The sequence below is a fragment of the Dama dama genome, chromosome 18 (assembly GCF_033118175.1).
Source record: "Dama dama isolate Ldn47 chromosome 18, ASM3311817v1, whole genome shotgun sequence".
Lineage (NCBI taxonomy): Eukaryota > Metazoa > Chordata > Mammalia > Artiodactyla > Cervidae > Dama > Dama dama.
The window spans coordinates 46887978-46914547 of NC_083698.1; the positions used below are offsets into that span (position 1 = coordinate 46887978).

General features: G+C 40.4%; 1 non-coding gene across 1 annotated transcript; it reads right to left on the minus strand.

Moving 5' to 3' along the window:
* Nucleotides 1-24809: 24809 nt before the first annotated feature.
* On the minus strand, nt 24810-24916 carry LOC133073250 (U6 spliceosomal RNA). Its single transcript, XR_009696947.1, has one exon. It is a non-coding gene; the product is annotated as a U6 spliceosomal RNA (small nuclear RNA).
* Between the last annotated feature and the right edge of the window lie 1654 nt (nt 24917-26570).

A 26570-nucleotide genomic window follows, 5' to 3' on the forward strand; every position in this document is an offset into this window, starting at 1 on the left:
TGAAATTCAGCAAACTGAGGAAGACAGAGGAGTCTGGTGTGCTGCAGTTCATGGGGTCACAAAGAGTTGGACACGACTGAGCAAGTGAACAAAAACAAGGCCTGATTTAGTATTTTAGGTATTCTATCAATCTATTTCTAATGCAGAAAAGCAAAAATTAAGCTAGAGAATAGGATGAGAGGGAGCTCCATGAAGGTCTGCCTCTCTTACCTTCCGACCTTCATGAATCAGACCAGAATCTGCTAGTGTTGTATCTTGGCTTCTACTTGGATCTACCTATTCTCCTACTAAACAGGGAATCAAAGAAAAGGGGGAGGAAGAGAAAAAAGGCAGGCCTTAGAGACAGGTCTATTCTTTCAAAGCAAGGTCCACTTCCTAGGTGATTTCCTTCGGATTATAAAACAGAAACAAAGCTCCAATTTTTAAAAATGGAAAAGTAGGGAATAGCTCTAAGGGTGAAGTCTGAGAACTAGAAATTTAAATCTGAAATACAGGCCTTGATAGTAATATATTCAGAAACATTTGTTGAGTCACTGAAACAAGTTCTGGCTCTATTTATCTTCTTGTAAACAGAGATTTCTATAAATATCACTGAAAAGATGTAAGAAACAGAAACAGTTTATTAAAATTTTCAGCAGAAAAGGCCATGCAGGATATTAGTATTCTTATCTATTTGTCAAGGAAACAACATATGGCAACATGGCAGCCATTTAATAGTAGATAATAGCATTTTGGAAGGCCTGGCAGACTTGCCACTTTATATTTCAAAGATAAGAAGGAAGGATTTACAAACTGCTCTTGTTGCTAAATGGTATGAGCCACTGAGGGTGGAGATGCAAAGCAGGGGTCAAAGTCGCAGTGCATTTTTCTCCTAATAGCCTGGAGTCGGGGTTTGGGGAGCAGGAAGAGCTGGAGAGAGAATTAGCCTAAACCACTGTGAGACATTAACTCAGAGGTCTCAGTGCTTAGCACAGTACCCTTTCTACCTGACTCCTGCCCGTGTCCAGGGTGGGTGGTACAGAGGCTCTAGGCTGACAGAGGCTCCACCACTCTCTGAGGCTGCCATCTCCATATGTGATTTTCAGAATCCCTGTGCTCTCCTGCTCTTAACTGCCCCTACCCAGAGGCGATGCTGACATTTTTTGCTCCCAACCCACGGACCAGAAGGAGTCAATGACATTAACCACAAGGGATTCTGGGAAATGCCCAGTGCCTATGAATATCTACAGGGCACTGTGATCATTGCCACAGAGAGCATGCTCAGTTCACAGTAAATCTGAAGGTCCCTTTCTGGAAAGAGTTTCAGAAGTGACATGCTACAGGACGGCCGTTCTATTGTTTCCTCCCAGTGATCAGCCAGGGGACAGGAGTTTGGTGGTGAGCAAGGGCTGTGTGGGTGCTGGTCGGCTGCAGCCACCTCCTCTGCCTTCCTGCATTTCTGAATCACTCTTTCCTATATACTGGGTTTCCCCAAACATGGGCCTGGGCATGGGGGTGAGCGGGCAGAATACCCAGAGTAATCACACCCAAGGCTGTCCCTCCTGCCTTGTCACAGATGACTATAATCTTCACAGTAACATTTCCAAATGCATTTTGCCAAGGTATCCAGGCTCTGTGTAATCACAATGGGACCATGAAAATGAGAAATGGAGTCTGACATGACGTGAAGAATTGTATTTTCCGCTTGTTATCGGTGCTGGGGAAGGTGTATTATCATAAACTAAGTAGCTGAAAATCCTTCATTCCAGCTAGAGGCTATTTCATACAAAGAACACATTTCAGTCACTTGCTAACGTACATTTTCTACTACAAGGAATTTACCCACGAAACAGGGGAGTAATTCATATTTAATTCCTGATGCATTTAATTTTCTTTAAACGGCCTATGTGAAAATCTGCATTTATAAAAATGATCAGCAAATCATCATCGGCTTCCAAGAGAATTTGTCAGATTTACTTCAAAGAGCATCTTCCTTCTGAGCATTTAGAATAGAATTTAGTCTCTAAAAAGTTAAATTATGGGCTCCTCAGGAGTACACAGAAGCAAAGCACACAGAAATATGAATATTAGAAACATTGTTCTCTGCAATGTGAGATTCAATCAAGCCAAGAGTCAAAGCTCTAGAATAATTTGTTGTGTATGCTTTCTCAGAAACCACCTTTTCTATAAAAAGATCATGTTCCATTACTATCACTACTTAAATGACTCCACAGAAGGAATATGGAATTTCACTGCTATGGTGTGGAAGAAATACCAACTCAAAGAGCAAGTTAGAAGCATCATTAAGAGGAAAGCATTCTTGGTCCAAGTTTCTAGCTGCCTGGAAGAATCAGGAGAGAAAAGTCCCTGGTTTGCATCAAAGTTGGTTAATAGGAACATTAAACCTAGAATTACATCCTCTTCAGGTGAGTAAATCATGAAAAAAAATGTTTATGAGTAAATTGAGTTCCTAGAAATAAATATTTGTAATCTTTCTGGAAAGAGAGTTGGGAAGTAAGTGGAAAAGTTAAATAGGAAGATGAAGACAAAAAAATGAAAGAAGAAATGATGCAGATGTCAGAAATTTCCAAGTTACACTATGATTATTATCACTTTTTAAAATTTGGAAATTGTGGTAATTCACAAAGAAGTTGGGCAAAAAAAAATACCTATGAAAAGTAATTTCTTAAGCACATGAAAGGAATCATAACTATTTCAAGGAAAACATTTACATAGAAGTCCCTCTATAAAGGCTCATGCTTTGAATACCTCTAAGGTCTCTTCTAGCCCTACTCTGAATTCTGAGAGCTTCACCTGCTATGCTATAAAGCAGAATCTAATAAAAACCCCACAAAATTGGGTTTCCCTAGGGGCTCAGTGGGTAAAGAACATGCCTGCGATGCAGAAGATGTGGGTTTGATCCCTGGGTCAGAAAGATCTCCTAGAGGAGGGCATGGCAGCCCACTCCAGGATTCTTGCCTGGAGAATCCCATGGACAGAGGTGACTGGCAGGCTACAGTCCATAGGGTCACGGAGAATCAGACACCACTGAAGTGCCTGAGCACACAGCAGCACAGTAAAACCACTGAGATGCTACAGCAGAAGGGAAAAACAAATAAGATCAGACCATGGAAAAAGAGAGCAAAACATCAGATTCCACAAGGCTGCCGGTTACTGGATCTGATAAAAGTAGGCAAGGTGGGAATGGAGAAATGAGTACTCTCACACAAAGGGCAGAAGGATGGAAGCAGCTAAGGCACGTCAGTGTCCAGTGCTTTCTCAGAGAGGAGAAGGCTTGGGGCTCTCGGCTGATGCTGGACAGTGGTTTCTGGATCTCTGCATCCAGTGGAGCCAAGCTGAGCATTACAAGAGGGAACATCTTTTGGAGAACAATTCAAAAGGCTGGCAGAGCAGCTGTCAGAGTCTAGGATGAAAAACCTGGGTAAACCAGGTAAGAGAGAGCAGACAGGAGACCAAGGGAGTCCACCAAGAATAAGGTTGGAGACCAAGGGACCCCAGAGACATTCCAGAGTGGGAAAGAACAACTGGATACAGCTTTCACTGGGTACTGGGTGTGAGTGTTGGGGCCGCCCAGTCATGGCAGAAGAAACTGTTAAAGGGCCTCTCTCTGCCTGCCAGGTCAGTGGGCTCAGGTTTAAGGTGACAAGCACTGGGGGCACCCCTTTGCCAAAATTCACCAAGGGTCGCCAAGGGTCAGCACCTTATGTATGTCCAATTACCCTATCTGGGGAAGGCTTTCAAAGCTTAGGTTTTTGTCTCCTTCAAGAATTTTTTAAAAAAGAGTGTTCTAGGCCTTTGCTGGAGTACAAAACCAATGTTTATGAGTATATTTTTCTCAAGAGGGGGAAGCAAATGTAGTAATCTCTACATCAGATGCTTAAAATTTTAATTTGCAAGGCTACAAAATTAAGAATAAACCTGACACTAGTCGCACAATAATATATAACTGAATCACTCTGTTGTACACCAGAAACTAACACAACATTACAAAGAAAATAAATTTTTTAAAAAAGAGTGCCATCTTCTCATGCAAAGGATAAAAAGTGCAGGAAAATTTGAACTATTCAATTAACTTTAACTCAATAATCTGAGATTCAATTATGTCCAGATCAATGGCTGCCTAGGGCTGGGGTGGTGAAAGGAAATGGACGGCAAACAGGCAGGAAGGAACGTTTTGAGAACAGTGCTCAGCAGAATGGAAAATATAAGGCTTCTGGGGCCAAGTTATAATTACTTAAAATGACAACGTATACCTGGCCTCTGGATTCCTATCATTAGCACAACCACTAAAGCATAAAACTAAAAAACAGAGATGGTCAAGGCATTGTTGTGGCATCCAGATCATTCTTGATCATTTTAAAAGGAATGAAATTCAATAATTTTAATCAAGTAAGAGAACAGCTTTGTGACCTTGGATTCGATTTTTAAGATCTGATACTAAAAGCATAACCATAAAAGGAAACAAATGATAACTTGAACATTATCAAAATTAAAAACATTTGGGCTCCAAAACACATCAATAAGGAAATATAAAACTAAGCCACAGATTATGAGAAAAATATTTATAAATCATAGAGCTAGTAGAGAACTTGTATCCACAACATATAAAAAGAAAACTCTTCGACTCAAAAGTAAGACAAACAGTAAAAAAAAAAAAAAAAAAAAAAAAAAAATTGGGCAAAGGTTTGGATAGATACTTTTCCAAAGAAAATATACAAATGGCCAACAAACACATGAAAAGATGCTCATATAATTTATCATTAGGGAAATACAACTTAAAACCAAAATGAGATACCACCACACCCATTTGAATAGCTATTTTCAAAAAGACTGATCATATCAAGTGTTGGTGAGCATGGGGAGAAACTGGAATACTCCTTTGCTGCTGTGAGACTGTAAAAAGGTAGCCCCTTTGGAAGATAATTTGCCAATCTCTCTGTCTTTTTTTTTTTTTTTTGCAGACAAAGCAAGAGACTAAATTGGGAAGGGGTACCCAGGTGGAGGGTAAGGGTGCCCACATGGTTCACAGTCTCAGGCTTTATGGTAATCTGGCAAAATCTTAAAACTTAAAATACATTTATTATAAATCCAGCAATTCTACTCCTAGGTATTTACTTAAGACTCAGTTCAGTCGTGTCTGACTCTTTGTGACCCCATGGACTGCAGCACGCAGGACTTCCCTGTCTATCACCAACTTCTGGAGCTTACTCAAACTCATGTCCATTGAGTCAGTGATGCCATCCAACCATCTCATCCTCTGTTGTCCCCTTCTCCTCCCGCCTTCAATCTTTCCCAGCATTAGGGTCTTTTCCAATGAGTCAGATCTTTGCATCAGTTGGCCAAAGTACTGGAGTTTCAGCTTCAGCATCAGTCCTTCCAAGAATATTCAGGACTGATCTCCTTTAGGATTGACTGGTTGGATCTCCTTGCTGTCCAAGGGACTCTCAAAAGTCTTCTCCAACACCACAGTTCAAAAGCATCAATTCTTTGGCGCTCAGCTTTCTTTATAGTCCTACTCTCACATCCACATATGACTACTGGAAAAACCATAGCTTTGACTAGACAGACCTTTGTTGGCAAACTAATGTCTCTGCTTTTTATTTATTTATTTATTTTATTTTTTCAGTGGGTTTTGTCATACATTGACATGAATCAGCAATAGATTTACACGTCTTCCCCATCCCGATCCCCCCTCCCACCTCCCTCTCCACCCGATTCCTCTGGGTCTTCCCAGTGCACCAGGCCCGAGCACTTGTCTCATGCATCCCACCTGGGCTGGTGACCTGTTTCACCATAGATAATATACATGCTGTTCTTTCGCAACATCCCACCCTCACCTTCTCCCACAGAGTTCAAAAGTCTGCCTAGGTTGGTCATAGCTTTTCTTCCAAGAAGCAAGCATCTTTTAATTTCATGGCTGTAGTCACCATCTGCAGTGATTTTGGAGCCAAAGAAAATAAAGTCTTCACTCTTTTGTTTCCCCATCTATTTGCCATGAAGTGATGGGACTGCATGCCATGATCTTAGTTTTCTGAATGTTGAGCTCTAAGCCAACTTTTTCACTCTCCTCTTTCACTTTCATCAAGAGGCTCTTTGGTTCTTCTTCACTTTCTGCCATAAGGGTGGTGTCATCTGCATATCTGAGGTTATTGATATTTCTCCGGGCAATCTTGATTCCAGCTTGTGCTTCATCCAGCCCAGCATTTCTCATGATGTACTCTGCATATAAGTTAAATAAGCAGGGTGACAATATACAACCTTGACGTACTACTTTCCGGATTTGGAACCAGTCTGTTGGTCCACATCCAGTTCTAACTGTTGCTTAAAAAGTTTCATTACTTAAGAGTAATGAAAACATATATCCACAAAAAGACTTGAATGCAAAGGGACATACCAGCATTTTTTATAATAATCAAAACTTGGAAACAATCCAAATGTCCCATCAATTGGTGAAAAGATAAACAAAATAAGTATATTCATTAATGGAAAACTACCTGGCAATAACAAAGGATGAGCCACTGATAAGAGCAACAAAACCTCAAAACTACACTAAGTGAAAGAAACCAGATGCAAAAGATTATATGTGATTTCATTTATTTGATAAAACTATAAAATCAGAACTAGATGAATGGCTGCCTGGGGCTGGAGGCAAGAAAGGAGTTTTAGAGGATGATGGATAATCTAAAACTAGATTTGGATGAAGCTTGCACAATGGTATAAAGTTACCAAAACTCATCAAACTACACTTAGAATGGGTAAATTCTGTAAACGTAAACTACACTGCAATAAAGTCATAGAAAAGAAAAATAAACTTGACTATCCTATGTTTTGCAAATCTAGACACACTTCAGAGGGTACACTCATGGCTTTGTTTTCTCTGCTAGGTGCTCTCACATTTTACTCATTCTTGCCTCAGTAAGAGTTAAATATATCTATTTTTTAAAAATTATCACATTAGAGTTTTATTTTGACAACTACCAGAAAGTATATAATCCTATTATTTTTAATTGAATTATAGTTGATTTACAATATTGTATTAGCTTCAGGAATAATCAGTGATTCAGATTTATACACACACACATCCTTTTTCAGATTCCTTTCCATTATAGGTTATTACAAGACGCTGAATATAGTTCCCTATACTATACAGTAAATCTTTGTTGTTTTTGTCACACTGGTCAGAATGGTCATCATCAAAAAGTCTACAAATAATGAATAATGAAGAGGGTAAGAGGAGAAGGAGAAAAGAAAATTCTCCTACACTGTTGGTAGGAATATAAACTGGTGAAGCTACTATGGAAAATAGTATGGAGGTTCTTTTAAAAAAACTGAAAATAGAGTTACCATATGATCCAGCAATCCCAATCCTGGGCATTATCCAGAGAAAACTCAAATTGGAAAAGATACATGCACCCCAATGTTCATAGCAGCGCAATTCACGATAGCCAAGACATGGAACAACTGAAGTGTCCACTGACAGAAGAATAAATAAAGAAGATATGGTACATATATACAATCGAGTATAATTCAGCCATAAAAAGAATGAAATGATGCCATGTGCAGCAATACGGATGGCCCTAGAGACATTCACACTGAGTGAAGTTAAGTCAGACGAAGACAAATGTTATATGACATCACTGACATGTGGAATATAAATATACTTATTTCCAAATAAAAAACAATACTGAAAGAAATGGAAAACATGTTAGTCTACGAAAGTCTAATGGGATTACCAAAGGAATAATTTTAAGAGGGGGAAATGTGGAGATAAAAGCCTATTTTAACTAAAATAGATAATGCCAATGAAAACAAAATACATTTGTCATTTTCATGAAAAAATATTTTTATCACCATCTGCAAATCATTCTCCTTAACATGAGTTCAGGAAAATTTTCAGTACTTACCAAAATAATTTTTTTACTATATGTTAAGATTCACTGCTACATAACTTTGATTTCAGATCAAACTTACTTTTGGTTTTACATTAATTTCCATGTCACTTAAGGCACATGAGATCTTAAAACCTAAGTCAGACAGAAAGGATGTTTGGTCCAGAGTCTCAGATGAGGGCTGAGACATGTCCTCTTTTGTACATTCCACAGTGTTTCCTTGTCCCCAGGTCACTTAGCATGTTGAGGTTCATGAAGGCTTTTTAAACATCAATGCTATTTATTTCTCTTTCTTGGAACAAAAATAGGGCTTCCTTAATGGCTCAGTGGTAAAGAATCTGCCTGCCAGTGCAGGAGATGTGGATTCAATCCATCAGTCAGGAAAATCCCCTGGAGGAAGAAATGGCAACCTGCTTAAATATTCTTGCCTGGAGAATTCCATGGACAGAGGAGCCTGGTGAGCTACATCTGTACAGCCCCAAAAGATTTGGACACAACTTAATGACTAAACAACAGCAAAGCAGAAACAAGGCACCCAGAATAGAGATTAAGAAAATAAAACTTTTGTTTTTAAACAAAACTACAAATGAGTATTTTAATGCAACAATCTTCATCCTTCATTTATATAAATAGTCAAAATATAGCACCTATACTATACAATCTTTTTTTCCAGAAAACAGAAGAGGAAAAAATACTTCCCAGCTGAGTTTCAGACAGCATTATTCTAATACCTATCAGAGAAAGATATTACCAGAAATGAAATTACAAATCAATAACCCTCATAAGCATACTGTATCTCCCTATGATGTAAGAAAATAAAACTTTTCTGACTCAGTTTCTGAGAAATCTGTGTTCTCATACAGAGGAGGAGCCGAGGCCTCTGTCTGTTAGAGATGGAGGTGGTGTGGGTGCTGGATGGAAACTCTGTCAAAGGCTTTCTCCACCAGTTTACACCCTGGGCCAAAAATTTCACCCAGGGATGAAAATACTCCTATTCATTCTTTGGCTGGAAGCCAACCAAAATGGCACCAATCCCCTCTGACCAAAATGTCCTCACTTGCAGTTCTTTCTCTTAATTGTTCCCACTAGCCTTGTTTTTGGCCTCCTGTTTCTCCCACTCTCTAATTCTTTTATCTGTGTTTCCTTTCTTTCCAATCTGGGTCCCATGGACCACTCTTAATTTTTCTGCCCAGTCCTTACAATACCTTTTCTCCCTGTGTTTATACATCAATTCAGAACAATCTTGCCTAAAATGAATAAAGCCCCAAATCCCCAAGGGGCACACACAAGTGAGTGGTAACTCCTCGGCATATATCTGGAGAAAACTCTAATTTGAAAAGATACTTGCACCCCAATATTCGAAACAGCACCATTTACAATAACCAAGACATGGAAACAACCCAGATGTCTATCAACAGAGCACTGGATAAAGAAGACGCTGCACATGTATACAATGGACGACTACTTACCAAGGTAAAAGAAGTAAGCTACACAGGGGAAGATATATGTATATGATATTGCTTATATATGGAATCTAAAAAAATATAAATGAATTTATTAACAAAACAGAAATAAGACTCACAGACACAAAAAACAAATTTATGGTCTCCAAAGGGTGGAGGGGGTGGTGGAGGGACAAATTAGGAATTAGGCATTGGCAGATAAAAACTACTGTATATAAAATATATAAACAACAAGGGGGGAACACCAAGTGACTAGATAAAAATGATAAGGTGTAAAGAAGATAGGCTCTAGTTAGACTCTCTTTCACATCATGGCTTTATGTTGTGATTGTTGATTGTTTTTCTCTATGAGGTGTGACCTTTCTGAAGTACCATCTCGTTAAGTAAGTTTGCTAGATGGATTTACTTTCTGGAGGCCCCAGACCCACAAGGAAGGAACTTCTGATATCCTTGTTTTGGCTTCTACTCCATTTCAGTAGCTCAGTTGTGTCCAACTCTTTATGACCCCATGGACCGCAGCATGCCAGGATTCCCTGTCCATCACCAACTCCGGGAGCTTGCTCAAACTCATGTCCATCAAGTTGGTGATGCCATCCAACCATTTGATCCTCTGTTGTCCCCTTCTCTTGCCTTCAATCTTTCCCAGCATCAGGGTCTTTTCCAATGAGTCAGTTCTTCACATCAGGTAGCTAAAGTATTGGAGCTTCAGCTTCAGCATCAGTCCTTCCAATGAATATTCAGGACTGATTTCCTTTAGGATGGACTGGTTGGATCTCGTTGCAGTCCAAGAACTCTCAAGAGTCTTCTCCACCATCACAGTTCAAAAGCATCAATTCTTTGGTGCTCAGCTTTCTTTATAATCCAACTCTCACGTCCATACATGGAATACTGGAAAAACCATAGCTTTGACTAGACAGACCTTTGTTGGCAAAGTAATGTCTCTGCTTTTTAACATGCAATCTTCTCCTAATCCTTCTTAATCCAGTTTCTGACCTGCTTGACTCCTGACCTCTCGCTTCTTCTCACTGTGGGTCTTCCCAGATCAGCTGCTATCTCTGGCTCTTAGGCTCTGTCCCTTCTGTCCCTGGCTTCCCTTCTCTGTCTCTCTTGTTCTTTTGTGGGATTACATTTGTTTCTGTAATGTAATCCATTCCTAGGCATGGACACCTCATTAGTCCCATAGTGGTATTGACACAGGAGCCTTTGGTGGGAGATGAGAGGTGGGCCGGTGCCAAGTTGCCCAGAATTCATGCAGAACTGGAATGGGAGATGGAGAGGCCGAGAGACTCTGAAAGGCAGCATGAAAGATGTCTGGCCTGGTGTGTATAAGTTAATCTTTCAAATGATCTAGCCATTGAGGCTGGGAATTGGGCAGCAGAGGATGACAGCAGGGGAAGATTTACAACATTGAGTCTCAAACTCGACTCTTGGCAAGGTTCTTGGTCCATGGTAAGCATCAATTACAAACTGACCAGCTGACCAGCAGCAGTTGAGAGGCATCTGAGGGTCCAATGGGGATGTCAGGTCCCCAAAGGGTGAATGCCATGTGGGGAAAGAGGGTGTGGGAGTGTTCAGGGCACTGGTGGGCAGAGAAGGGCTGAAAACTAGCCTGACCTTTTTTATAATTTTGCCTGGTGCCAAATCTCCTTTGAAAGACTCTGTGTTGTTTCTTTGCTTCTAAATCTTGGACTAATAAAACCATCCTGGCATTCCTTTTCATGTTTCACCTTGAATAAGATTTCCTAAATCATTATACAAACCACTTAAGACCCAAGTAATGGTCGTGGCACCAAGGATCAAGAAACCTGGCTTCTCACCAGCTTTTCCTCAGAGCTCTGTTTTCTGTGTTGATCACAATGGCCTACAGCGGGTCTTCTGTTCTCTAAGCTATAGCTGGGTCTGACTATAGCTCTATATTGCTTCATATTTTGTCTATATAGGGCAGCTGGCTTTGGGAGAATAAATGCCATTTCTCTGACTTGCTGTGTCAACTCACATTAATCAAGGCATTTTCAGTAATATTTATCTTTGGGAATCATAGACTTGAGAGGTCAAAGGGTAGGCAGGCTGGCTTGTTTGTTGATTTATTTCATCCCCTTCTTTCTAGACAGAAAGACAAAAAAGACATTCTTGCGAGAGCTGGTGTATTCACCCCTCTTCTGCATGGCTCTGAAACTCTTTCAATGCCTCCTTGGATTTCAGCCCTAGTTGTTCGAGTCATCTTTCCCCTCAGGCCTGGAGAGCTCTGCACAGGGGCACCTGGACAGCAGCCTCACCCTGTCTCTCAAAAGGAATCCCTCACTTCCTGCCTTCAGCATCTTGGCTCCATGGTCCAAGGAGTCCACCTGCATTCAAGATGCACAGCCCAGCGGGCCAGAGACTTAGTGCTGTGGGGCCCCACTGAACTCTTGGTCAATAGGGATCTAGAGCCAGTGAGGAAACGCAGCCTCCTTTCATCTCTTAGCAGACAGTTCTGAGGCACATCATGTAAACCCCCTCACAGGTCTGGGAGCATCTAACAGTCAATATAATTATGCATCCTAGTGGTGGCTTTTCCATTTTCTCTGCTTCATACTTTCTGTTCTGCATTTCTGCTTCCCTAAGATGACATTTCCAAACAAACAAGTTTTCATCTCTAGCTCAGCTTCTAGAGAACCCTAGGCTAAGACAAGAGGATGGTGGTCTTAGACCTGATTTGAAAAGTCTCTGGATTCCTGCTCCAGGAGAATAACTGGCTCCCTGGGGTGCCCACCACCCCTACACTAGGATTCCTCTGTGTCTCTTCTTCCCAAGGCCAACGGGGGAAACAGGAACAGCTCTGCCCTGGGCACTGATGTGCCCTTCCTTGTTTCAATGTTCACACTATCCTCCCTCTACACTGAGGACACAGGATCAGAGAGGCCAGATGACTCATCTGTGATCTCATAGTGAGAATTCAAACCAAGGACCTGAAGCCACTCCAGTGGGTTCCAAGCTCATAATCTTCCTATGGCGGCTCAAAGTAGACAAGTCCTTATGACAAGTGTTGGGCATCCTTTTTATTCCACCATTTATTCCCTGAAGGACAAGTGTTACATGCAACACACATCTCTAGATGTGCAGCTTCACTCATTCCTTGGGTCATTTCTCCTGCAGACTCAGCATTTGGTTCCTCTCCATCACCTCAGGAAGCATGTGAATTCACAAAGGCTCATCCTGACTCCCATGGGAGAAAATCTTTCTGCTTCATTGCCTAGAACTGTTTTCTCTTTTCTTCTTTTTCTGGGTCACATTCTTTCACCAGGAAGCCTCGTGGCTTAGTTTTTGATTCTCCTGTGTCTCACTTGAAATGTAACTACAAACTCCCTTGGTGAGAACTCCTTCTCTAAACCACAGTTGGGGACCCCTTTCTCAGACACCTTCAGTTTTGCAAGCTGGGCTCCCAGCTTGACGTGGGGGCACACACTGGAAGGAAAGTGAACGTAACCCAGTCTATGGGGGCCCCAAAACATCTCATCTTCAGAGGCACTCAGAGCAACTACCTCTTTCTTCTCTATGGTCCCCTTGGGGAGCGCCCTGATGCCCTGGGGCAGTAACCTCCAAATTTCCTCTGACTCCAGGAGGAATAACTGAATCACATTCTTAAATCTATTTGCTTCATTTCACTCTTTTCATTCAATATTGTCACAGAAGGGAATTTCCTGCGTTTCCTTGCTTTTATTATTATTATTTTTTTGGTGGGAATGAGAATGGCTGTCTTTCCTCCCCAGGTGTGAGGATGAGAATATCATTAACCTCAAAGGTGACAAAGAAAGCAGTCCTCTGCCCGTGAACGACACAGTGGTCTCGCCCCTCTGCTAACAGGTGCAAAGTGGCCAAGGGCCAACAGCAGCTCATTGCCCTCGCTCTTAGCATCCCCATCAGGCTCCACCAGTGCCTGCTTCCTGCCAGCACCATCTGGCAGGTGCTGGCACTTACCAGCCTTGCACTGGGCTGGGTAATTACCTCAAATCATGGGGTGTTCCTCTGAAGCCCTTACCCCCGCCATGAGCACAACTGTCACACAGAAACCACTTAGGAAATAAGTCATTCATCTCCGCAAATGACCCACTCCACAGAGCCGGGCTTGCAGGACTACAGGATGACTTAATCAGAAGCGTGCATCCTCGTGCTGGGCAGGTGCCATCCTCCAGGAACACACGTGCAGCAACTGTAAGTGACCTGAGCCAGGCCGCGTGGCAGCTTGGCAGCCTGAAGAGCTCCTGGACATCATGGGCCTGAAAACACACGCTGGGCTTCCCCTGGGCGATCTTTCCCCATTGTGTCACCTGCTGTTTCTTAAACACACCCTAATATTACTACAGTGAATGCTTATTTTTGTTGTTTAGTCACTAAGTCGTGTCCGACTCTTTGTGACCCCATGGACTGTGGCCTGCCAGACTCCTCTGTCCAAGAGATTTCCCAAGCAAGAATACTGGAGTGGGTTGCCATTTCCTTCTCTAGGGAATCTGCCTGACCCAGGGACCGAACCTGCATCTCCTACATTGCGGGGAGATTCTTTACCACTGAGCCACCTGAGAAGCCCACATTGAATGTTACATATGTGAAAATCTATAACAGCCTAGCATTTTCTTTTCTACTTCCTGGGTAAGCTCTCTTTTCATTTATCTGGGAAGATATTTGATGCTGCATTATTTCATTTCTAATTATGCTGAAATTCTCTACAAATGAAATTATGTGGTTTTTATTTTGTTGTTGTTGTTGTTTGGTTTCATTAAAAAGGTCATCAAAACAACTAAGACTCTTGGGGAAATCACAATGACCTAAGGTCATTAGGTCTCATCCAAACCAGGTTTATCCTACCTTACTTGAAATGGTCCACCAGCTGCAACAAACTGATGTTTCACAGACATATTCATGCTTCATGCTGAATGACACAGAGCTTCACTGTATAGTAAATGCCTACATATGAACGAGCTCTCCTCTGGGAGTGCATTCATAAGTTTAATTTGTTCGCCAGTACAACAAAGTTACCCTAGGTACCCAACTAACACAATTGGCTATACAGTACTGTACTGTAAAAGGTTTATAATACTTTTCACACAAATAACTCATGAAAAACAAACATTTTCACACAAATAACTCATGAAAAACAAACCAAAAAAATAAAGAAAACATTTCTAATCTTACAGTATAGTACCTTGAAAAGTACAGTAGTACAGTACAATAGCTGGCACCCAGGGGCTGGGACTGAGTGAAAAGGCAAGAAGATTTATTGACTGGAGGAGGGAGATGATGGAGCTGAAGGATCTTTGGTGCAGTTCCACTCATATCTGATGTTGATGGTGCAGCTACTGGCTCCTTGCTAGATTCAATTCTATCTACCCTCTTGAACAAAAACAACAAAAAGACAATCCAGGAATGTCTGGGTGGTAGCTCTTGTTCTCTCATCATAGATGACACAGTAGCACTGGACTGCATCCTGAATGGCTGCTACAATCTTTGTGTACTATTCTACGTTTGAGTCCTACGCCTTAAAAACTAACAGGGCCTCCTCAAATAAAGAACACTCCCTTGCCATTTCTTGAGTCATGGATCTCTTCGGCTCTTCAGTTACTTCTTCTTCCTCTTGCCCCTCTTCGTCCTTTCTCTGGTTCTCCAATTCCTGGCACTTCTTAGCAGTACCAGCTATGTCACTGCGGCTTTTACACTTGCTTCGGACACCCTGGGCTTGAAATAAAGATACTGCACTACTGTACTCTGTACCGTGTATCGTAAAGCTCACAAAAGCATAACCACCTGTAGAGATGCACATACATGACAATGCAGGCCAGGCACACGAACTAACTTAAGTGATTGTACATATGAAGGCATGTTCACATCTCTGAAAGCTTACAAGTTGAAGGTTTGTATGTAGGCGACTCACTGTAATTGGCACCAGTTGTTTTAGACAGGAGCTTTATCAGTCTCCTTGGCAACTCACTGCTTCTTACCATCTTCAGAATTAAGGCTAAAAACAATGACCATTTCTCTGTGTCTGTAACAAACATGCATAATTCACTTTCCATGGGTTGTCCTCTTTAATCAGAAATCAGTCTGTTTCCAGTCTGATTCATTGGACCGAATCCTCACTCAGTCTATAGGTTTCTAATTCTACAGGGTTTTAGAGGAAGAAAACATTTTTCTCTGTCTTCAGGCAAGGCATAATGAAAAAGCAGCAATTTCAGTACTTCTCTTCCTTCCAACAGTAGACGGTATTAGGAACAGTACCAGACAGGGAATGCATGCTAACCTTACATTTGCCCAAGAGGCACTGAAGTATCCAGCCCAGAAGCTCCATCAGCTGCTCCCGGGAGCCAAGGCAGCACCTGTGTAACCTCCAGCTCCCGCTGGTTCCATCTCAGCCTCACCTCCCGAAAGATGCTCAGAGCTGAACAGGCAGCAACCAAGGCTTGCCCAGGGTTCCAGAGGACTCAGCTGAGTTTAGAAAATAAACCTGTGTGACAGTACCCAGGGCACACTCACGGTCATCCCTTCCCTACCACCTGTAGAATCCTATTCCATTGCCCAGTTCTTCTGGATTCTGTAGGGAACCCTGGAGCTTTGAGATGCAGACTAATGGAAGAGTCCTGACCCTGGCGGAAGGCCTCACCAGTGCTCTTGCCCTTGATGCAGTGGTGATGGTGATCCATCACTTGTAGATGGATCTCAGTGTCCCTCTGAAGACATGGATGATTCCATAGCACAGCTTGGTGGAGATCTATCCCAGTTTGACCCAGTTTAGCAACTAGGTAGAGTCCTCCTAATCTCCCCCCATCACCTCCAAGGAAACAGGTTCACACCTGAACTCAGCTTTACATTCTCCAAATTACACAACAGAATCTGGTTTCCTTCTGGAAATTCCTCATGCTCAAATGTTCAGGTTTCAAACTGTTCCTTTTGTATCAGGATCAAACCTGGGTCTCCTGCTTTGCAGGCTCATTCTTTACCACCTGAGCCACCAGGGAAGTCCATAATCATAATCAGCATTTACTTAATACCATTTGCATCAACATGGATGGACCTAGAGATGATCATACTAAGTGAAGTGCAAGCCAGACAGAGAAAGATGAATACATGTGATTGCTTATTTGTGGAATCTAAAAGAATGATACAAATGAGCTTTCTTTCTTTTTTTTTTTTTTTACAAAAAACAGAAATAGACCCACATAGAAACAGACATATTTCTATGGACACAGAAAACAAGCTTATGGTTACAAAAGGGGAAAAAGTAGGGAGGGTAAGGATAAATTAGGAGGCTGGGATTAACATATACATACTACTGTATATAAAACAAATGAACAATAAGGACCTAGTGTATAGCACAGCAAACTACCCTCAGTATTTTGCAATAAACCATAAAGAAAAATAATATATATACACATACACACACACACACACACACACATATAAACAAAATCATTTTGCTGTATACACCAGAAACTAACACAACAAAACAACTACAATTCAAGTAAAAAACTTTTTTTAATTATTGAGGATTTCATTACAAATACTCTAAGTTTAACCACATTTTAATAAGTGTGACCACTAAACATATATCCTTTAAGGGAAACATTTTCATTCCCTAATGCTTTATTATTTCAACTGGAACACTGCATTTAAAGTCTAGGTTATTTGGGTTTTTTGTAAGACACAGAACGATCCTAACATTTACATATAATCTCAGACTATGAATAGAGCTCATCAAAGTGGAATACTAATTCCAACCTGGCAGCCCTCTAGCTAGAAATTGTTAATTCAAAGCTTGAGGGCAAAATAGGAAAGAACCCATTTATTCGCTCTGAGATAAAGCTTCTTCCATGGTATAACAGTTTTTTTTCCCTAGGGTGCTTATTATATTCATACACAGAATCTACTTTAGCAAAAATATTACCTGGTTCACCAGAAATATGTACAGATCATTAAATTCCTGCTAATCTCATAGAGTTACCCCTAGACTTATGGAACAAATTAGTGCACATCAGAATTTTTAGAAAACTGAAATTGCATTTAGCCACTTTTGCATTAATTCACACTACATTTCTCCACTTTTTAAATTAGGAATTTTTTCTGTTTACCCTTTGTACTTCTGAGGTATAAACACAGCAGCCTTGCCATAAAAGATAAGGGGGTGAAAAAAAAAAAAGATAAGGGGGTGATATTGTTTTCAAAAAAGTGCTTTTACATGAATCAAAAAAGTGCTTTTACATGAATAAAAAAAGCGACACATTCGTCTTTGTAGAATCACCACAAGTGGAATATAAAACGGAGCTAAAAATAAATGCTAGCAGAAAGCGATGAATTTCCCCAAAGACAGGAAAAGAAGCAGTGGATTTTGCAAGAGGGGATCCTGACAATGGGCTGGTCTGCTTATTTATTTACTTAAATTTTATTGAAGTAGAGTTGATTTGCAACATTGTATTAATTTTTGCTGTACAACAGTGAATCAGTTATACATGTATATGTAAATATATATTCATATTATTTTCCACTGTGATTCATTATAGGATATTAAATATAGTTTCCTGTGCTACACAGAAGGACCTTGCTGTTCATCCATCCTATACATACTAGTGTGCATTTGCCAATCCCCAACTCCCAATCCTCTCCTCCCACCATCCCTCCCCCTGTTATTGTGTGTAGCCTGTGTACTTGTGTGGAGGGCTCTGCAGACTATGCAAGAAGTCTGTTAGTAAGTGAGGGTAAGAGTCTAAAGTTGGACCTGTCAACAGCACATAAAGCAACACTGCAATCACGCAGAGATGGCTACCATTGCCTCAGTGGGAGGAAAAAGCACTTAACAAGTCCAGGAAGTATTCCATGTCCATGAAATGAACCGAAAGAGACAGCTGCCTGAGGGTGACGGTGGACCACGGTGCCCCACCATCTCCCCGCTTGTTTCAGGGTAAAAAATAAGAAGGGGAAAGAGGAAACACAATGAGTAAGTTTTTCATTTTAAAAACATAACCACACTAGCTCCAAGACTGTCCTGAGCATATGAGCAAGTTCAGCAAAAATGGTGGTGGGGTGGAGCCTGCTGGTGGCAGCCTGGGGAATCGGCTCATAATCAGTCATTCAGTACTTGAAACAGTCTAGAGGCATCTTCCTTTACTACCTTTTAATTTTTTTTGGCCATGTCACTCGGCTCGTGGAATCTTAATTTCCTGACCAAGGACTGAACCTGGGCCCTCAGTATCGAAAACAGAGTCCTAACCACTGCCCTGCCAGGGCATTCCCTACTACACTTCTTAATTACACTTTATGCCAGGCTCTGCTCTATTGCTTTACAAATGTTAACTTACTTTAATCCTCATAATGACTTTATGAAGTACTATTATTATTCCCCCTTTACAGATAAGGAAACTGAGGGACACAGTGTAAGCAACTTGCCTGATGTCACTTTGCCATAAGTGGCAAAACCAGGACTTGAACTCAGGTAGTTTGGCTTCAGAGCAGGGCTGGGATGAGCGTGAGGTGAGTTGAGGCAATGGCTTTCAGTGCAAAATTTCAGGGGGTGCCAAAAAACTCAGTAATCAAGATGAATCATATCTTTGAAGTAATATTTGAAAAAACAAATTAATGCAAAATGCCCACTTGAACAAATACTGAAAGCTGAAGTAAAGACAAGATCAGTATTACTGATTTTCTCCTTTTGGCTTCAGTCTCCAATATGGCTTGGCCAAGTCTGTGTAACTACTATGGTCTATAACCTCCTTTGTAAACATCTCTCTTCTCTTCACAGCTCTGATTGCAGTTTGTAATTGTACAAATGTACTGTGCTTATATTTGCTAATGTCCCTTGGCCCTTCAGAAGATGGTAAACTCTCTGAGAGTAGGGGCCGGTCTGTCTTGAATCACTGTTTTATTCCAGATAGGCTGAAGGAAGAATCTGATGGGGAGGGTAGGAGTGTGTGATGGCAGATGTGGTCTGGATGTTGTCATAAGAAGGAAAGGACATGCCTTTTACAGGTTATACACTCAAACATGACACAATTATATATCTGAAAGGATAACGAATGCAAAACTAGACCAAACTGTAATGACTAATAATACACTTCATTAGGTAAATAATTGAAGGCCTATCCGTCCCAATCATAAGAGAAATTGAGCTGAATATAAAAGAACCTGGGCTGAAAGCAAATTTGAATTTGTATTAAAATTGAAAATATGACCCAGATGCTATTTCATCCCATGGCTACAATATCCAGCCTTTATTACACCACCTTTATTACACTTACTCCTTGTACTTAAGGAGCAAGAAGGAATAAATAAAATTTTGTATCCGTATAAAAGGGTGGGAACATGCTGGAAATCTTAGCAAGCTTTCCTGACACAGCAATCAACCATACTCTACTTAATGCGTTCTCTGATTTTACAACTGAAAAGAGACATTGGTTCTTTACTTTGTGCTGGTCAGGATTCAAAATGTTTTTAGCAGACACAGCCTCTTTTATTTTCACAACCTATCATGAGCTTTGCAAATAATAGTCTTTCTTATTTTGAAAATCTTTCCTTATTCTCATATTGTGGATACTTGAGGGACTGTCACATGGAAAAATACAGCAAGATAAGAAAAGCAACAGTTTGAGACTCAAAAATAATTCAATAGGAAAACCAATCGCTCTCCTTTCTGGTACATCCTAGATTCTGAGGTTAGAACCCGACACCAGGACATGCCAAAGAAGAAAACTATCTGGTGAAGCTCTTGCACAGTCCCTTAGTCAGAAAAGACCAAGCATCCCCTTTCTGAAGCCCTCTTCATACAGAGGCTGACATCCTAATAATTCACAGGGAGGCAACAGGTTGCACAATTAAATCTTAAATTTAAAATAGTAATTTATGCTGACTTTCTGCTATTGAAATTCTAAATAGCCAAGTTAGCATTTTAACAGAGATATTTTTAAGATGATATGAGTGGGGAACTTTCCTAGCAGTCCAGTGGTTAAGACTCTGAGCTTCCAGTGCAGGGGGCACGGGTCTGATCCCTGGTTGGCAAACTAAGATCCCACATGCTGTGGGGTTAGGCCCCCGCAAAAAGGAAAATAAGCAAATAAAATAGCTAATTAAAAAAGATGATATAGCCATCTCTAAATACACAAGTAATAACCATACTAATTCAAAATCATTGTCTCTCCATCCATGCTTGAAGAAGCACCACTCACAATGGCCAGAAAGGGGAGCAAGGCAAGTGTCCATCAATGGATGAACAGATAAACGACCTGAGTATATTTACATAGCATGGAAAATTATTCAGTCCTGAAAAGAAAAGAAATTATGACAGATGCTGCAATGTGCATGCATCTTGAAGACATTCTGCTGAGTGATATAAGCCAGTCACAAGATGACAAATGCTGTATGACTCCGCTTATACAGGTGCCTAGAGCAGTCAAATTTTTAGAGACAAAGTTGAATGGTGGTTGCCAAGAGCTGGAGGGAGTGGGGTATGGGGAGGTAAAGGTTTAATAGGGACAGAGTTTCAGTTGGGGAAGATACAAAAGTTCTGGCGATGGATGGTGAGGATGGCTGTACCACAATGTGAATGTACATATGCCACAAGACTATACACTTAAAAGTGGTTAAAATGGTAAATTTAACATTATGCCCATTTTACCACAAAAAGATAAGGAAGCGGCCAGTAAGTGTTTTTAAAAATTACACTTTCAAAGAGAACTCTCCTACACTGTTGGTGGGAATGTAAATTTGCACTGCCACTATGGAAAACAGTATGGAGGCTCCTCAGAAAACTAGAGTTACCATATGATTCAGCAATCTCATTCCTGGGCATGTATCCAGGCAACACTCTAATTCAAAAAGATATATGCGCCTCAGTGTTCACAGCAGCACTATCTATAATACCCAAGACATGACATTATTCTAAGTAGGCCATTGACAAATGTATGGATAAAGAAGATGTGGTACATATAAAGAATGGAATACTATTCAGTCGTAAGAAAGAATGAAACAATGCCATGTGCAGCAACATGGATGGACTTAGAGATTATTATACTATGTGAAGCCAGAAAGAGAAAGACAAATACCATGTGATGTCATTTATATATGGAATCTAAAATATGACACAAATGAACTTATCTACAAGACAGTAACAGATTCACAGACATAGAGAACAGACCTGTGGTTGCCAGTGGGTACAGGGGAAGGGATGGATTGGGAGTCTGGGATTAGCAGGTGCAGACTATTATCTATAGAATGGATAAACAAGATCCTATTGAGTAGCACAGGGAACTATATTCAACATCTTGTGACAAATCATAATGGAAAAGAATATGAAAAAGAATTTATATGTATAACTGAGTCACTTCCTATATAGCAGAAAATAACACAAGTTGTAAATCAACCATACCAAAAGAAAAAAAAAATTTTTTTAATTACTCTTTGAAAACCTAACATAAAACACACATTAAAAAAACAGAATCTACATACTTTGATTAACAGGCAGATATACTAGAAGGAAGGTTCTCAAAAGAAAATTCTCCTCCAGGACGTGATGAATATTATTTCAAGACACACTCTTATACAACCCTCTCCTTTTCTCTTCCATTTAAGAAAATAATATTAGAACCTAAGAAAGTGAGAGGGACATTATCCAAGGGTAACTTGAAATACTCACCTATTTATTTTTTAAGTAATTTACAAACTCTGGTACTTTATTATGGTAAACCACTTGTGAGATACCTCACACGGACCCTCGCACACCAGTGAGCTGAAAACTCCCTGACGGAGGCGCCATCAGGCATAAGCTAGCAGGCAAAATTTAACACACATCCCCATCAATCACCTTAGAGCATTCAGACAGTAGCTGAACTAGTAAAGTGATTGATTTTACCCCCTTGAGTAAGAATTATGGCAAAAAAAAGAGAAAGCTAAAAATTTCTTGGTACTAATTTTAACCATAGGTAATGGAAATCTCATTTACTGCTCTGAATCTATAATTCTGAGCTTATCCATCATCTCAGAGCAGAGGAACTTATGAGGATCTAAAATTACTTGAGAAGGTACTGATGCCCTCTTGTGAATCTTTTCCTGAAGAGTGAAGTTCACCACCATTTTCAGAAGTATGGTGATCACCATATAAAATCCATTTTTATAAAATCCAGTGGGATTCAGAGGGCTATGTTGAATAGAATTCCTTTATTCACATATCAATTTGTGTTAGAGATGAAGTCTACATTACCTACCATTAGCTCAAAATAAAAACAACAGCTACCATTGCTGAAGCAACCATTATTTGCTGAACAAAAATCCTCAAAACAGGGGTTGGCACAGGCTCATTTACCCAAAAGTTCTGAAAAACAAAAGTTTTGGTGACAAATCTGCCATGTTTGTATACTTTATCCCACTAAGTGTGACTATGCATGTTTACTGCAGAACTACTAAGTTGATTACAGAATGCCTCTCCAGACCCCATTGGGACTGTTATATTAATATAATCCTTGTATATTCACTGTGTTATCTTTGTAAAATAAATAAATATTCTTTAAAAATCCTGAACTCTAAAACTCATCTGATCACAAGATTCCAGAAAAGGAATTATGAACTGACATTTCCATTTCACAGATGAAGAAACTGAGGCCAGAAATGTGGCAGTACCTTGCCAACGTCATTCAGTGAGTAAGAGGCAGAGCCCATGAAAGAGGGCTGTCTTGGGAATTCCCAGGTGGTCTAGTGGTTAGGACTCCATGCCCTCACTGTCGAGGGCCTGAACTTGATACCTGGTCAGGGAACTAAGATCCTATAAGCTGCTTGACTTGGAAAAAAAAAAGGAGAGAGAGAGAGAGAGGACTGCCAGCTTATAATGCCTATGTGCTTTACATTATACCAACAATAAAGAAAAACATTTGAACAAAGAACGTAAGGTAAGAGAATAGATATTTGGTGTTCATCTGGGTGGGCTTCTTGGCATAAGTGGAGCATGGCTAAAAATGTTTGATCCTGATTTCTTGAGTGTGATAATGATAGGAACTTCCTCATGATCAATCATAGTTTTTATCAATTTTGTTTTTTGTTCTTCACAAAAACCGTGAAAATTTTCCACATTCACAAAGCAAACACAAACTTGACTTATGTTTCACAGTTGCTGTTTGTTTCATATGCTTCTAAAAACTTATATTCTTAAAATGTAAAATACATTTGGATATATTTATACACACACACATATATATAAATATACTAAATTTTTCTGGAAATTTGGGCAAGTGAGAGATTCGTGACCTCCCCCATAAGGAGACTGATTGATGCACCACCATTTTTATGCTTCCTAAAGGAGATGAGTTTTATTTATTTGTAATACAGTAGCAGGATAAGTACGGGCAGAGCGTGTTTTTTTTTTTGTTTTTTTTTTTTATTAGTTGGAGGCCAATCACTTCACAACATTTCAGTGGGTTTTGTCATACATTGATATGAATCAGCCATGGATTTACACGTCTTCCCCATCCCAACCCCCGCTCCCACCTCCCTCTCCACCCGATTCCTCTGGGTCTTCCCAGTGCACCAGGCCCGAGCACTTGTCTCATGCATCCCACCTGGGCTGGTGATCTGTTTCACCATAGATAGTATACATGCTGTTCTTTTGAAATATCCCACCCTCACCTTCTCCCACAGAGTTCAAAAGTCTGTTCTGTACTTCTGTGTCTCTTTTTCTGTTTTGCATATAGGGTTATTGTTACCATCTTTCTAAATTCCATATATATGTGTTAGTATGCTGTAATGTTCTTTATCTTTCTGGCTTACTTCACTCTGTATAAGGGGCTCCAGCTTCATCCATCTCATTAGGACTGGTTCAAATGAATTCTTTTTAATGGCTGAGTAATATTCCACGGTGTATATGTACCACAGCTTCCTTATCCATTCATCTGCTGATGGGCATCTAGGTTGCTTCCATGTCCTGGCTATTATAAATAGTGCTGCGATGAACATTGGGGTGCACGTGGCTCTTTCAGATCTGGTTTCCTCAGTGTGTATGCCCAGAAGTGGGATTGCTGGGTCATATGGCAGTTCTATTTCCAGTTTTTAAAGAAATCTCCACACTGTTTTCCATAGCGGCTGTACTAGTTTGCATTCCCACCAACAGTGTAAGAGGGTTCCCTTTTCTCCACACCCTCTCCAGCATTTATTGCTTGTAGACTTTTGGATAGCAGCCATCCTGACTGGCGTGTAATGGTACCTCATTGTGGTTTTGATTTGCATTTCTCTAATAATGAGTGATGTTGAGCATCTTTTCATGTGTTTGTTAGCCATCTGTATGTCTTTTTTGGAGAAATGTCTGTTTAGTTCTTTGGCCCATTTTTTGATTGGGTCATTTATTTTTCTGGAATTGAGCTGCAGGAGTTGCTTGTATATTTTTGAGATTAATCCTTTGTCTGTTTCTTCATTTGCTATTATTTTCTCCCAATCTGAGGGCTGTCTTTTCACCTTACTTATAAAAAATATGGAACGCTTCACGAATTTGTGTGTCATCCTTGCGCAGGGGCCATGCTAATCTTCTCTGTATCGTTCCAATTTTAGTATATGTGCTGCCGAAGCGAGCACCAGAGCGTGGTTTTAAGTGGGGTCATCTACTGAGTCTCTGCTGAGCTTCCATGGGAGATCATATTTCACATGTGTTGTTATAATCTGTTGCTGGAGTAATTAAGTGCATCTTGTGTGACTCCAATGGGACTAGACTCTTGGAAACTTATGTCTGGTTTCCTCTGGACTTTATTACACGTGCCTTTTCTCTTTAAGTTCTTGTATCCTTTGGCTGTAATAAATTATATTTGTATGTACAAAAAAAATAAATAAAGTGGGGTCATCTGAGCCCCGAGGCAGAAGGGGAACACAGACAGCTCACATGATCAGCTGCACATTCAATCAGCTTCTGTAATGAGAGCACCAACATTTACTACCACAAACATAAGTCTAGGTGTTTTCAGGAAATTTTTATATCCAAACAAAGTCTGGCTCCTTTCACCAGGATGAAGGGCAATCTGCAAAAGGCAGGAAGAGACCAGCACTTCAGATATGAGGGAGAAATGAAACATTTAGAGTGTGGTGGAAAAGCCTCTATTTTCTGCTAAAAATCAGTGGGATGTCTATAAGCCACTACCTGAACATACCCTGCCAGTCCATCCTATTCAGTTTGCCTAGATTTTTTTATAAAAAGAACTGTTGAAGAGCTACCATATGATCCAGCAAACCCACTCTGGGGTATATATTCAGACAAAACTCTAATTCAAAAAGATACAAGCACTCCTATATTGACAGCAGCACTGTTTACAACAGCCAAGACCTGGAAATATACGTCCATCAACAGATGAATGGATAAAGAAGATGTGGTACACACACACACATACACACACACACACACACACACACATATACACACACATATACACAACACACACACACATATACACACACATACACACATATACACAACACACACATATACACACACATACACACACATATACACACACACATACACAACACACACACACACATACACAACACACACATACACACACATACACACATGCACACACACGTACACATACATACACACATATACACACATACACACACACAGTGTAATACTACTCAGTCATAAGAAAGAATGAAATAATTTCATTTGTAGCAACATGGATGGATTTAGAGATTATCATACTAAGTGAAGTAAATCAGACAGAATGACAAATGCTATATGATATCACTTATATGTGGAATCTAAAATATGACACAAATGAACCTATCTATGAAACAGAAACAGATTCACGGAGAACGGACTATAGAGAATGGACTTGTGGTTGCCAAGGGGCAGAGCTGGTGGGAGAGAGATGGATTGGAAGTCTGGGATTAGCAGACACAAATTATTCTGTGTGTGCATGCTAACTCGCATCAGTCATGCCCAACTCTTTGCGACCCTATGGACTGTAGTCTGCCAGGCTCCTCTGTCCATGGGATTCTCCAGGCAAGAACACTGGAGTGAGTTGCCATGCCCTCCTCCAGGGGATCTTCCCAACCCAGGGATCGAACCTGTGTCTCTTTTGTCTCCTACATTGGCAGGCCGGTTCTTTACTACGAGTGCCATCTGGGAAGCCCTTTTCTATAGAGAATAGTATCTCTATAGAATATATATAGTATCACATACACACTGAATGGATATAGAATATCCATTCTATAGAAAATGGATAAACAACAAGGT